The sequence below is a fragment of the Daphnia pulex genome, chromosome 3, assembly GCF_021134715.1.
Source record: "Daphnia pulex isolate KAP4 chromosome 3, ASM2113471v1".
Classification (NCBI taxonomy): domain Eukaryota; kingdom Metazoa; phylum Arthropoda; class Branchiopoda; order Diplostraca; family Daphniidae; genus Daphnia; species Daphnia pulex.
In genome coordinates, this window is record NC_060019.1 from 3,482,492 (window position 1) to 3,497,362 (window position 14,871).

General features: G+C 41.1%; 1 pseudogene; it reads left to right on the plus strand.

Moving 5' to 3' along the window:
• The first annotated feature begins 819 nt into the window (after positions 1 to 819).
• Positions 820 to 1,929, plus strand: LOC124189984 (annotated as a pseudogene).
• The last annotated feature ends 12,942 nt before the right edge of the window (positions 1,930 to 14,871 follow it).

Sequence of the window (14,871 nt, forward strand, 5' to 3'; positions counted from 1 at the left end):
CGCACCAGAACAAGATGTTGGATTCCTTTTATGATTGTCGCCTCAGGCGAACGATGGAGCTTACGGCAGGGGACCTTCAACTGACAAGACGACGACCTCTGCGCTTATCTCAGTAAGTCTCTAATCTCTAAACATTTTTTCTGTGCAATTTGATGTAATTAAATCCTTTCTTAAACAAATTTAGCCCATTAAAAACCGACCAAATTCAACTCGCAATATCGGTGATCGACTTGCACCAACTCGAGCCTGAAACAACTGGCAAGTCGCCTTCCACATGAAACAAGAATTAAGCCCAACGTCATCTAGTATGAGGAATCGAGAAGGTCCTCCTGTTGCGTGTGACGCTGCTGGTCGCGATTGGAGCTTATTTCGTTCCATTCTAGAATGAAGTTCTCAACTGTGGCATCGAGGATCTTCGGGAACTACAAAACAAGAAGCGACGAGTGTTTCACGTAATTACTCATTCATTTTTATAATCAAGAGGCGACAAAGTATTAATAGATTTTTCTCTCGCTTAGTATGATAGTCCATTAAAACCAGAAAATCGAGTAAGTCGACCATATTCACAATCATCGCTGAGTATTGCAAGCCAAAAGCTGCTGCAATCACTACGTAACGCAGCAAGAAAAATTGTCAAAGGGACTTTTAAAGTAATGCTCATACAATTCCACCTTCAAATGACACGACTTCAACTAATCAAATTTTCTTTTAGGTTCTAGATGCTCATGAACTACTGCCTGATGATTTCTACTTAAATCTAGTAGATTTTCTACCAAGATCTCCGTCGTAATTGAATCATTTTTTAACAACAGAACATTGATGGTTGTATGTGCCGGTCGAGGTCCCTTTGTTCGATCTGCCTTAACTGCCTCAGAGAAAGCGGGTCGTCGCATTCAAGTGTACGCAGTGGAGAAGAATCCTAACGTCATAGTAACGTAATGTTTTGCTGCAGAAATGTTCTCACTCAACTCGTATTAATCAAGTCATTTTCATTCATAACAGATTGCATAGATTAGCCGACGAAGAGTGGGGAGATCGTTTGACAATTTTTTCTTGTGATATGCGCGACTAGGATGCACCTGAAAAAGCTGTAATTCTCGTCTCGGAAATGTTAGGGTCATTTGGAGATAACGAGCTTTCGCCAGAGTGTCTGGATGGCGCCCAAAAATTCTTGAAAGGTGCCCGTGAGAGGTGTTTTTTAGTGAATGCTTGCTCATTGCTGTTTCATTCTAAGATGACGGGATTAGCATTCCTTCTAGTCACACTTCGTTTCTGGGACAAATCTAGTATTCCAAATTGTTCAATGAGGTGCGATCCTGTTGGGAGCGTGACGAGCCTTACTTCACGTCTTTCGAGATGTCTATGTCGTTTACTTTCGCAGCAGAGTTGCACTGGCTGATCCGCAGGCCTTGTTTACATTTACTCATCCGAATAGAGGTAAAGAAAAAATTATTTTATAAAGCAGAATTTCCGCTTTACTCCTTGACTTGAATTTGACAGAAATGCCAATTGACAACAGCCGTTATGAAGTGCGGCAATTTCCTATTAAATGCAATGCTATGCTACACGGGTTTGCCGGCTATTTTGAAACGGTCCTCTACAAAGATGTGATGCTCTCGATCAACCCTGCAACACACTCGCCTGGAATGTTCAGTTGGTTTCCAGTTCTTTTCCCTATCTAGAATCCCATCAGTCTAAAGAAGGTAAGTTTAGCTGTCTCTCCCGAGATCAGACGACATATTTAGTTTTTCTTAATTTTACAGGGAGACGTTCTCGAGATTCATTTTTGGCGTTGCGTCAATCGCATCCACGTCTAGTACGAATGGTGCGTGACAAAACCTCTTGGCAGTGCCATTCACAATCCGTTGGGTCGGTCGCACAATATTGGCCTCTAAATGTAACTTAATAACTAAGCATTGTCGTAATCATGACTCCACTCGTGTCTAGTTCTTCTCATGATAATCATGGGACTGAATACAAGGATTGTTCCAGTGTTAACCATTTTTGCATTTTTTAGAACTTAGCGACCAAGAAAAGAATTTTCTAACAAGGCTTAACTGTGCACATATAGAAATTGAATATGGATCTTTCATGTGTGTTTGAAACTTATTTAAGATAACAAGGTGAAGCCACCGTGGAATTTATTTAACTGGTTCAAAATGGAGGAGTTATTCATTCATTGCTTCAATAAATTGAAGCAATAACTCAAATGTCAATTTGGATAAAGTTATATTGTCAAGATAATTTGTTTCTATAATATTTCACTTCCCATACTTTCTGTTAGTATTACATATTTTTATCTTCAAAAAGTTAAAGAAAGTCTGAAATAGCTAACTAAATTATTTGTTTTGTGTCATAATAATGCGGATACTCACCCGCTGTGACAACCGGAAGAAGGGGGATGGCCCTGGTCGAACGGGGACTTGGAAAATTCATGATCTAAGGAAAACTTTTGGGGGGGTCATGAGTAACCAGGAATCCTACTACTATATGGGGCATCTCATTAAATTTGTCCAGCAGAAAGAAATCACGGCTTCTTCGTGTCCAATCATGTCCGATATATATGAAAACCTGAAATTTCCGGTGGCAATAAGGTATTGTGATTCACAATCTATGCAATATGATACAAGCGTCGGACATCCTTGAAAATTTTGAAGCGTCGATTTGATTGTATAATATAAAATTAAGCTTTGATATCTTAAGCGCTACCTTCTCTTATATCCTCGTGGGGTTAGGAGGGGGGAACCATTTCTTCGTTCGACTCCCGCGTGTTATTCACCCCGGCATCAAGTTGTCCATTTAAAAAAAAAGTGACAAACTCCAATTACGAGAGCGCGAAAATAAAAATAAAAATAAAAGGGACGGATACAAATCTGGGCAAAAAGCGGTAAAAAGGAAGAAAGAAAGAAAGAAAGAAAGAAAGAAAGAAAGAAAGAAAGAAAGAAAGAAAGAAAGAAAGAAAGAAAGAAAGAAAGAAAGAAAGAAAGAAAGAAAGAAAGAAAGAAAGAAAGAAAGAAAGAAAGAAAGAAAGAAAGAAAGAAAGAAGGGAAAAAAAAAGATTGCCGTTGCCAATAAAAATAAGATTGGGCGCGAACTAACACCCGCACTCCCATGGCCGGCCAGCGGACGGCCTTTTTTTCTTGTCATCAGGAAATGAGACATCCGCCTTTTACCGGCGTCACCTTCTCACGGACCATTTTCTCTCTCTCTCTCTTCTTTACTCTCTTGTGTATAGCGAACACACGCCAATATAAAAAATATGGTCGTGCTCTTTTTCTACTTCTCAGATGGGGGGAGATATCAATAGGGTCATACGTAATCTTGACAGTGGACGGCCAGAAATCAATACGAGAGTGAAAGAATCAAATCGGGAGAGACCACGGCCACCGTGATATTCGTGCAACTGCTCGACTTGATGTTACCGTCAGCTGGAATTCAATTTAGTTGAGCGAAATGAACGACACATTTCCAACTTTGGCGCCCTTTTTTTTAAATAAATTCGCTCCGTTTGCTTTTTATTTTTGTCTGAGCGATTGCACGGTTAGTGTTGTTGTTGTGGGTGGAAAAAAGGAAACAAGATATTGTTTTTATATTTCCCCCCGGTTTGTTTCGTCTTTACTCTTGTTTCTTTTTATCTGCGTTTGTGTTTGTGTGTTTGTGTGTGGGACTGCTGCTGATTGACGGATAAGTTGCAACGCGCGCGCATCAACCCGCCCGCCGTGGCGTACCAGTTATGTACTAGTTCAATCCTCCCCCCCCCCCCCTTCTTCTTCCTTCTTCTTCCTTCAGGAGCCATTTCATCCAGGAGGAGAGAGATAGTCGCTTTGGCTCAGACTTGTGCCCATCATGACATCTGCGAAAGAAATTGTCGGGCAAGAGTTTCTTTTGTTTGTTCCGTTGCCTCACCCCCCAAATCCGGTTTTGTCGTACGTTGGTGTATTCGGGTTGAAATGAACTGACGGTGGACAGGAGCTCTGCGTTAAACTTTTTTTTTTTTTCATTTTTACATTTTTTTTTAAATTCCGGATTTAAAAATTGGTTTTTGATTATTTGTGCAACGTGAAGAACAACAGGAGCGGATGTCATCAAACACATGCAGTGCGCACAGAACAAACGGAAATATTTAAAAAATTAGGAGCCAACTGAATTTTGTCTCTTTCTCCATTTCTCCTAGGCTGGGTCGGGGGGAAAAAGAACAAAAACTCTGAAGCCACACACTAACCGGCTCTTTTCAAAACAAGTGTGTGTGTGTGTGTCTGTCGTCTTATAATTCGTGATCCATCAGTCTTTAGTCGTTTGAATCCCTCAGCAGCACTGGGTGAATTGACTTGTTTTTTTTTCTTTTTTGGGCGATCGATTGGAGTGAGTCCACGTCAACCAGTTGAATTATTCAAAGACCAGACGGAATGCACAGTAGCGGCAGCAACAACAGCAACAGCAGCAACAGAAACAGCACGATGGTAATAATAATCATCCGACTCTCTTCCGGCTGACTGCATTTCCCGTCAAATTTCTAAATAGTCGTCGAATGGAAACGACAATACAGACTATGGGAACCAAAGTCAAATTGAAAATAAATTCTGACGACCAGCAATCACCTTAATGCGGCCTTAATGCCAATCAATCTGGGAAGGGGGAGACCGATCCACCGCATCCGCTGATGGATCGATGATTTATAATTTCCCAATCAAATTGCGTCACCGGGGGTCTGTGACGAGCATAATAGGAGAATCGAAATCTAATCGAAACGGAGGGGGAAGACCCTATTAGAGCAATTACACTAAACAAAAGAAATAAAAAGGAAAAAGGAGCGCATCCAAGTAAATATAGAAATCGATCGATTCCGCCAGAATCCATTCCAGCCAATATTCTTGCCAAAAGAAAAAGACAAATATTATCCGTCCTAATGCTTCCTGTAAAAGTTGAATGTTTAACTTTATTCCGCACTAATTGCCGTTGGAGGAATATTGCCGGAACTATTTTAAGAATTAACAATAGGAAAATTTTAGACGGCCTTTAAACGAATTTCTTTTGTACGGTACCTTGTTATTTATGAAATAAAATGTAATGATTGTTTATTTTTATTTTTATTTTTTTCCAGCTGATGCCTGGCGGCCAGCGGCGGATGGCAAGCGAAGGAACAAGGGAGGAGCCAATCACGATCCAGGACTCTACGACCTGCCCAGTTTTACAGCTTGGATTACGTTGGATCTCGGAAGGAAATTCCCATCAGCATCGAAATTGGCGACGAAAGTCGAGTCAGAGCCTCTACACCGTTCTGGTCGTCTGCCGATGCCAAGGAAGATTCCGGCGAATCATATCATTTGCCCGTCGAGAATTTGCCGATGGGGACGCCGCTGCTGGCGGAGGAGCTGCTGGACTTTACCGCAACAAATGCGTTTCTTTTTCTTGGCGCTAGTAGCCGAATTGGCGGCCTTTGGCTGCTCGTTGGCTTCGCTGGCTGGCACCACCAACTGGGTGGACACTTGGGAGCCGATCGACCTGCTCTACCAGCTTCCGTTACGACGTCGACGAATTCGATTACGATGACGATGACGACGACTGTTACTCCCAGGACGAATCGTACCAGGCCGTCCGGGCAGGAGGAATGAACGAGCCGGACGATGCGGAGATCGTCATGTTGCGTCACGAAGAAGAGGAACAACCAGGGAAAAACAGAATCCGGAATCCGGAATCTGGAAGAAGAAGATCAGCAGGAAGTCAAATGATCGTTGGTCGTCGTCTTTCACGTTGGACTCTTCCGGGCATGTCCGATCCTCAATGGGGAAATACCCTCCAGATTCTGTGAGTTTGCTAGACACAACTTTTTCTTGGAATAATTCAGACATTTTGAAGCCGATGGATAGGGCGGTAAATTTGAAACAAGATTTAGGCCTAAAAAATAAATAATGGTGGAAAAAATTCAACTGCCAATTGTGTAACATATGTTGGGCTGTGTGTGTGTGTTTGTTTCATGTTTAGATCAATAACAGCACGAACGCGGGATCCACGCCCTTTTTCGGGGGGGTGGATCCCTTCCCCCTTCCTCTAGCGCTCGGTTTTTATTTATTTTTTTATTTATTTATCTTTTTATTTTGCCAACTTTGTCTTTTACAATTCGTCTCTTCTTTTTCTCTGGAAACAAACAAAAAAAGAAACAATCGAGGGGAAAAAATATGACGGGTGGGAAATGCGATGGCACATCGAACGAATGTTTTATTGTGCAACACACCCCTCGACTGCTGCTGCTGGGTTGGGATCTTCACGTCACGGATCTTTCACAATGGATGAGACGCGCCAGCGGAACAAGAAAAATGGGAAAATTTATGTTTTCCCATTTGTCACATTTTCTAGGCAATAGCGTCATATGCATATGCTGCTGTACATATGCCGACGAAAGAGCTAAGATGTGAAACGATTCATTTCTTTATAGTTTTAACTTTTTGGCTAAAATGGTTTTTCTTTAAATAAATAAATAAAAATTAATAAAACGATCATCATATCCCTCTCGATAATGATGATGGCAGGGGGAGAAAAGCAAGTGCGTGGGCCCAAGATGGCGCGCGGCTGTTTTCTTTGACGGCCAGTTGTTGTTAGCATATCGTATTCCAGTTAGTCACTTATTCTCTCAATTGGATACACATAGTAACAATAGCAATGATAATCGTATTAGTACTTACACTCAAAGTTGAATAAAAGATAAGTCGCACACAATTAGGTTTGTAAGATCTGGACCGATAGATCATGTATTGTTACTCGAAGCAACAACGAACAAGAAGAAAGGAACAGATAGACTTTCGTCGTGCTAGGTTAAATACAGACGAACTTCTCGCGTTGATGACGTTCTTCATTCGTCTTGCTGCGTCACACAGAGTTGGTTCTGCAACCCCCTTGGTTTCCGCAACCAATCGATTGTGCGTATCTTGTTGAAGTTTATAATGAATCACAACAGTTGTCAAGATCAAAATGGTCGTTCACCAGCAGAGCTTTCATTTTCAATAGAGCTTGAAAGTTGTTGTCGACCAAAATTTTAAAAAAGGAAAATGTGGACGACGGAGAATGACGGGTAGAAGAAAAAAAAAACCCTCGAAAGTTAAAGGAACTCGTGTTAAAAAGCAGTTCACAAATTCAGCCAGCTCCACGTGATCGAAACTAGGCGAGATGACGAAAACGAGTTGGATCGATTTCCCGATTGTTTGTCCTGCTGCTTCTCTTCTTCTCGATGTTTTAACGTCTGTTCTCGCGACCATGTGCTTACTCTGCACTGCTTCGTCATTGCATTTCTCGAGATTGACTTCACCATCGATCGTTAGTTTTTAGTTTTAACCGAAATGAGACAAAAAGAAAACAATAGCACGCATTGGAACACTTCTGTGCACTTCGAAGAAGAGATCACCATTCACTTGAATGAATAATTTGTCTTTTATTGGAGCTTGGAGCTGGAGACGACTAGCCGAAGAACGAAAGAAAGAGGTTAGAACGACAACTATGTCGCTATCCAATCCGGATTTAATTTTACCAACCCTTTGTAGGAAATGATCCGGAGGAAGCAAGAAGCAGTTAACTTGATTCCGCAAGAACCCGCTGCCGATGAAAACCGAATTTGCTGCATTCTCATCCGATTACCTAGATTAGATCAGAAACTAGAACGGCGATTCCATCGAACAATCAAAACACTAAAAGTAATTTTTTCTCATGGCCATTTCAAACCCATAAATATTTAACCTGCTGATTAGGATCTGGTTGGGTGCAACTTCAAACAAAAGCATTGACATGGCCCATAAGAAAGTGTACGAATGGAAAGATAGAGGGAGAGTTAAAAAAAGAGGGACCGACCCCTTTCTTCCCCACTCTATTCATCCCTTCCTTGACTGTTCTTCCTTTCGTACCCTTTTCTTATGGACAGCGTCAATGCTTTTTTGTTTGAGGTTCCACCAAACTGGGGCTAAAAGCTAACCAAGATGGCAACCTCGAACCACTCTATAGGAACTCAACGGTGTAGTGATTAGAGAGCTAGCCTACGACACGAAAGTTTGGTGGTTTGAACCTTGGGTGGGATGATTAATTTTTGTACATTAACACCCGATAACTTTGCCGATGCAAGCGGCTGCGTAGCGGATGCCGCGAGGATACTTCCAGCGTGACTCGAGCCCACGGAAGTGTGGGCCCTGGAGGGGCATTCCCGTGGCCGCGAGAGAACCTTTACACCCTTTTTTACCCTTTTCGTCCTTCACCTTTAAGCCCTAAGGGCAAAAGAAGGGAATATAGGAAGAAAAAAAATGGTGAAAAGGGCGAAAAAGAGCAAAATTCAGCACATTTTAAGGGAATATTGTTGGTACAAGGGAATGGTGTAGGCCTAATGGATAGGAGCATGGATTGTCAGCTTGAAATATCCTATTGGTTGAAAAGTTCGAATCCAATAGCATTTTTTTTTAATATTTATTGAAACCACCTAGAATTCAACGCAGTTATGTTTCAACTTTTTTACGAACTTCTTAAACCTTTGTAATATTGTAGAAGAGCACCGAGCTCAATTTTCATCATAAAGCTTGCATGACCTTTCATTTCAGATGTCCTGCGACTTTTTCCCGCTGGGTGCTCTCTGTTAAATATTTATCAACAGCTGACAAATGCATCTTTAATTTGACAACGCTGTTAAACCAACACTATGTGTACAGCGCAAGCAAAGAGTTTGAGGAAATCAGCTGATCGAAAACTAACTCGACCGAGTCGATCCTGAACACACCCAGAGACGCTCTCGCGGGCTCAGTCCCCTTTCGCCCCTCTTGTGTAACGTTCGTTTCTACTCTCCCAGATTCCAATACATATGGTCTCACTTCATCACAACCTGGTGTTACATTCATATGCAGTATACAATCGAGTATCTTCTCATCCATTGAAATAATCTTGAGTGCGATTCTTTGCACCATTCTTCTCAAGATTTTCGAATTTTTTGCATCTGATTTTGCATCTATCTCCATTCCAAATGATTGTGAAAACATGTCGACGTAGTCTGTATTAAGTTTTCCTGGAAACTACTTTGCTAAGCTGTTAAAAGCTGATTTTAGACATTCAATTAAGGATTTTCGATTTTCGTCCATTTTTTGCGAACTTTGCGTGGAAAATTTTGCAAAGTGAGCAGGAAGGGATGCTATTCTTTTTTACTAAGAATACATTACTGTTGTAGCTTTTTCTGGTAGGGGTTCTTCATGTTGTAGAAATTCCGATTGATCTGGCTCATTGCTATCGTAGTAAATATCAATTACATCTTCCCTCTTGAAAAGATTTCCATTTTCGCTCTTGAAAACAATGTCTTCATCCATTTTTACTAAATCACCTATTAAGATTTAAAGAATTAATTAAAAGTTACAATTTAGGGTACAATTTAGTTAACTTAACTAACCTGGTTTTATTGTTGGATTTAGTAGACGGTCGAGGATTTTGCAAAGTATGCGGGAGGGGGGCGGGTTTCTTTAAGTTTTTTTTGCGAAAAGTTGGCTTCTCCCCCTTGGCGTTCCCAGTTTGGAAAACCTCCTTTATTCCTTAAAGAAAACCTGAGTTTGTACCGGATTCCTGCTTGAGCTGAAAGAAAAAACAGTTTTGTTTATGGAGTTCAGCTTATCGCTTATCTCCTGTTTTTTTTTTAAATTAGAATTAAATTTATTGAGAGGAAAACATAGCCTGTATTTATCGGTAGAGCGACATTTCAAGAATACAGTGCTACATGAAGAAGGAGCGATTAATTATTTTCAAGTATCTGCTCCAATCTTCTTATCCACCCGATCTTCGAGGTGGATCTTTCTCTCTGCTGCAGGACTCCTCTTCCTCTACTTCGTCCTTGCCATGGTGGTTCTGCCGCTTGAGGTGCTGGTGGGATGGGAACCAGTGCTGGTTCTGCGATTGTAAGATCCTCCCACAGCACCTGCAAGGCGTCCTTTTCTTCAGTCTCTTCACCCCCAACTGCTCCTTCCTGCTCTCCTCCGACGGCTCCTTTTTCCTCTCCTAGGACGGCTTCCACTCCTTGATTAAGTTGTTGTTGTGGTTTGGGCCCGTTGAAAAACTGCCCCGTGGTGATGCGATAATCACCGTCAGCTCTTTGCCTGAGCCTATGGAATTCCGCTATCTCTTCCGGCGTCGGGAAGTATCGCTGTGGTGGAGGGTCATATGAGGCTATTCGTGCCAAAAACCGGCGGTGAATGACCTCACACTCTTCAGGTGTTGGAGCAGGGATGACAGGATCGTTTTAATCTACAGCACACGGGACGATGGGCCGGTTGCAGAACTCTTCAATCCGTCCTGCTCTGGTATTTTTGTGGAGCGGTGGCAGGATGGGCCCTGTCCATTCTGGGATTTCTCCGCACAGGCGGGCCTCTTGCCGCCTCCTCTTCTGTTCTGGCCGAATGTTGCTGGAAAAAAAGGAGCCCGACTTCACTATCTCCACTAAGGTGGAGCGTGAGGAAGAGAGAAATTTAATTGGAGGAAATGAATTGCGGAGAACGAGCTGCGAAAATTTGGAAGGCAAGATGAAAACTGAGAGAAGAGAATTATTTTACTTGCTAAATTTAATTTTACTTAAGAAGGGAGAGAGAAAAAAGAATGCCTAGATGGCTTTACTTTGTAGAGAGAGGAAGAATGCGAATTGCGATTACAGTTGAGTGTAAGTGTGTGCGGTGAGGCGGCTCAGAATTTCTGACGCCTCAGGCCACCATGCGGTTTGCCGAAAAAATTGTGATGACGGCTGGACGATTTCAACGAATAGCACACACACATACACTTAACCAAATCAGTTTTTTAAGTTACGAATGAGAAAGAAAGTTTGATAGTGCTGGTCAGTGGGTCTTTTAACAAAAGACCCGAACACTTTGCCGAATGGCGTTCACGTTTGTTCAATCAGCGGGCGGGCCGCTGATTGAACGCCGCTGCGGGCCACAACATTACACGAGTTCAAAGAAAAAAGGTTTGAAGGACCATGTTCGGAAAAGAGAATGTGTTAGTTTTACCTTACCGATATTTAGTTGAAAGAAATGTAGAGATTGACACAGGTATTTGATTGCGGATCGCCGTATATTCTTCTGACTGACTAATACAGATGATTTATTAAGACGGACGGCCCGACCACCCTCCAATATCTCATTTCAAGACTGGAGCACACTCATTGTTGGAAAGAGTTCCCCTCACGGTGATTTGGATCATGAAGACAAGTTGCTGAGACAAAATTCTGAGAAAGTGCTGGATCAAGAGTTGTCCTTTGCTGGATATCTGGGTCTCTCCGTTGTCCTTGTCCCCTTGAGAAAGAACATCACACGTTTTGCCAGAGTTATGCGCAACAAAGTGTTTTCTTCACCGTTAAATAAGGTATTCCACTACCAAGATTTTCTTTTTGCAGATGTTTCAATCATTACTTTTTGCCTAGGCCAGGTACCATGTTTGGCTCCACCTCCACATGATTTTCCGAAAATTGAGGAAAGTCAGTCTGAGAGGGATGTGGATGAAGAAGAAGTTGATGATACTTGGCATTGGTAGAATAACTTTCGCTGCACAGCAGTTTGAGAAGAAACTGTCATTAGCCCTACAGCTCACAGCTGATCTTCCTGATAATCAGGAGACTGATCGTTGGCTGGTAGAGCTAATCAAATGTTTTGTGGTTCTTACTCATTTATTCGTGACCAACAAGAAAGGGTTTATAGTTCTTTCCAGATCCTACCAAGTGCCTATATGTCAGTTTTTGCGATAGAAAACGAAAATTCTGATCACTAAAGCTCAGCGTCAACACTACAAGCATTATCAACAATACATTGAGCAATTGTGGAAAGTATGGAGAAAACCATAACGATTTAATTCCCTTCTCGTCATTATATTGTGTTTTCTTGTAGGTTGGGTATGAATAAGATCCAGATATGGCGTAATTTATTCTATAGGAAACACTGTCGATATTAGCAAAGAAAATTTCGAGTTGATATTCATTGAAAAAAATGTATCGCCTGTGAAAATAAAAGATGCGTTCTGTTGGTACGAAAATTCCAAACTGTGGGTTTTAATTCACACTTACATGCATATCATGTTAAAATACTAATTGCTGCTACATCTTTTTGCCTTGATTTTACAGAACTTTTTGATTACCACCCCTTGGATAACAGCATTTCTGACGAAACTGCTTTGGTGAGGTTAAAATACCATAAAATTTCTCACCCGCCATCTCACTAAATTGTTATGTGGTTAAATTCTCATACCGCACAGTAATTTGACCATACTCTAAAAATGTTTTCTACATTAGCAAAACAAAATTATTTTATAAATCTTTTGTCTTCGAAAAAAACTTTTTTTTATGGGAAAGAGTAATTTTGTTTTTCCGTCAGCCGAAGGGAATAGATTCAGGGTGCACTGCTGATCTTTATTGTTTCATAGTTCGGCTTGCGTGCGATGATGAGAGTGTGATTGCTCTGCTTACAATAATTGTTGAAATTTTTTTCGGAATACTGTACTACAGTAAAAACAAATATTAGGAATGCATCTTTGTAAAGTGATTGAAATTGATAGACAGGTTTGAAACCTCCCTTGATTCTCTTGAACTCCATTTTGATGATTTTCCCGTGGCCACGGGTGAGGATTTTTTCAACCCGAGTTCAATCGATGGTATCGCTAAGTTTACCGTCGTCATTTCTGATGATACGTCGTCGGAGAGTGACGCAAGTGATGAATTTGAAACTACGTACAAAAATAATGTCCGGGATTCGGATTATGATATTCCCAATTTACAAGAAACTACTCCAGAGATGTCGATGGATTCTTTGGAAATATATATGAGTTATAAATTTGCTCGTACATTTTAATATTTACTTCTTTCCCTGTTAGGATTACTATCCAATACGTGACATAACAAGGGAAAATGGCGTGAGAAAAAGTCGGGTTGATGCGTTACTTTCCCGACTAGATGAAAATAACGCGCAACTTAGTAAAAGCGACCGATCAAGCATCAATAATGCAGTCGGAAAATGGCTTTTAAGCACAAGGGTAAGTATGTAGTCACCACTTACATTTCTTAATATAATTTTGTGTTGTATAATTTTAATAATTCTTCTCTAAAACATTAAAGAATTCAATGCCCAAGCCGGCGGAGTTCGACAAAGCGGCCCGATCAATAGTCGCTTCTTTCCCCATAGCAAAGGACTCTTCAAGCACCGCGGATAAAATTGTATATTCGTCGTGGTATGACGGCAATTCCAATGTTGGCCGTCTATTAAATTATGTAAGAGACCGCAGATCAGACGAAAAAAAAAAGGAGCAGTCGTTCGTAGCTACACAAATGGATGGATTGATAGATAGCCCGGATCTTCCACAACTATCTGTTCTACACTGAGATCATCAATAGCTTCTGTAACTGAATCCAATGAAGCATTAGTAATTTCACTTTATAATTCTTCTGCTGGAACATCAATTGAATATTCCGTGGATCGAGAAATTTCTACCCGGATTTATCGGGGGTAGTTCAGCAAACGTAGACCTTAAATGATGGTGTCCAGGTGTAACTAGAAATTATATAACTTATTTTAGGTAACACTTTTCTTACCATTTCCTGTTTTTTCCATAATGTGTTCGAATGGCGGGATGGAAATCAAGAAAGTACCACTACCATATACGTAGTTTATGTATCTTTAATTTTTATGTTCTTCTTCACCTTTTTGCTAATCGAGTAACATACATTTTTAAAATCGAATTATTAAGCACATGGAAAACTTCCTCTTGCTTTACGTTCTTCATCAAGGTGGTCTGTATTTTCTCTTTTTGAAATAACTTACTTTCGGACATGCTTTTGGAAGAACTCTGACCGTTCACACGGCCATAAAGAGTTTGGATAATTAGAGAAACTACTAGAGTAACAGATTCCTGTTAAATTCCTCTCCTAATACTTCTTTCATAAATTTCATGTCGGTGTTTTCCTTTACTTTTCTTGTTATGGAGTCACTGATATTTTTTTATGGTCTCAATCGCCACATTGCAAATTTCATCACGATTTACGTGCTTCTTCATGGCGGTCTTGATTTCGTCTTTAACAATGTTACAAGCTTCCTCGTATTTAGCATCCAATACGTCTTATGACATTGTAGAATTTCTTAAAATGAGTTCTAAGAAATTCTACAATGTCAGTATGTACTCCGGGAATGTTGCTACAAACAAGTCAGTCGTCGACGTATATTACGAGAATAGTGTACTCTCCTCCTGGAGAGGTGCGGTAATTCACGCATGGATCGTAGAGACATCCATTGAAGTTTAACTGCAGGATTGCATCATCAAACTTGCTGTACCAACACCGCGATGCTTGTTTGAGGCCATATAATGGTTTTAAGAGGCGACATACCCAGTTTTATTTGCCTGGAATGACGTAGCCTTCGGGTTGTTGCAAGTAGAGTTCTTCTTCCAATTCTCCATAAAGGAAAGCGGTTTTAATGTCGAGCTGAATCATTTCAAGGGCCTGCAATGCGACGATAGCAAGAACTAGTCGGATACAGTAGTGCTTAACCACTGGTGCATATGTGTCCAAATAGTCGACACCGAATAGCTGCGCGTAGCCACAAGCAAAAGTCGCGCCTTGTATCTGGGTTCAACATCTTTGTACCCTGGCTTGTAATCAAGCACCCATTCTGCCTTAATGGCTTTTCTTTCGGCAGGAAGTTGCACAATCCTCCAAGTGTTGTTTTCCATCAATGACTGGAATTCATCTTCAATTTCTGCTTTCCAGAGAGAAGCTTCCCGGCATGTAGTAGCATCTTTATAGCTGATTGGAATGTACGGTTCAATGGTAAGCACACTGAGTGGAATGAAAGGTTTCGAGGGATCATGGTCCAACATCATTGCGCTCAAGGCCGTATCCAA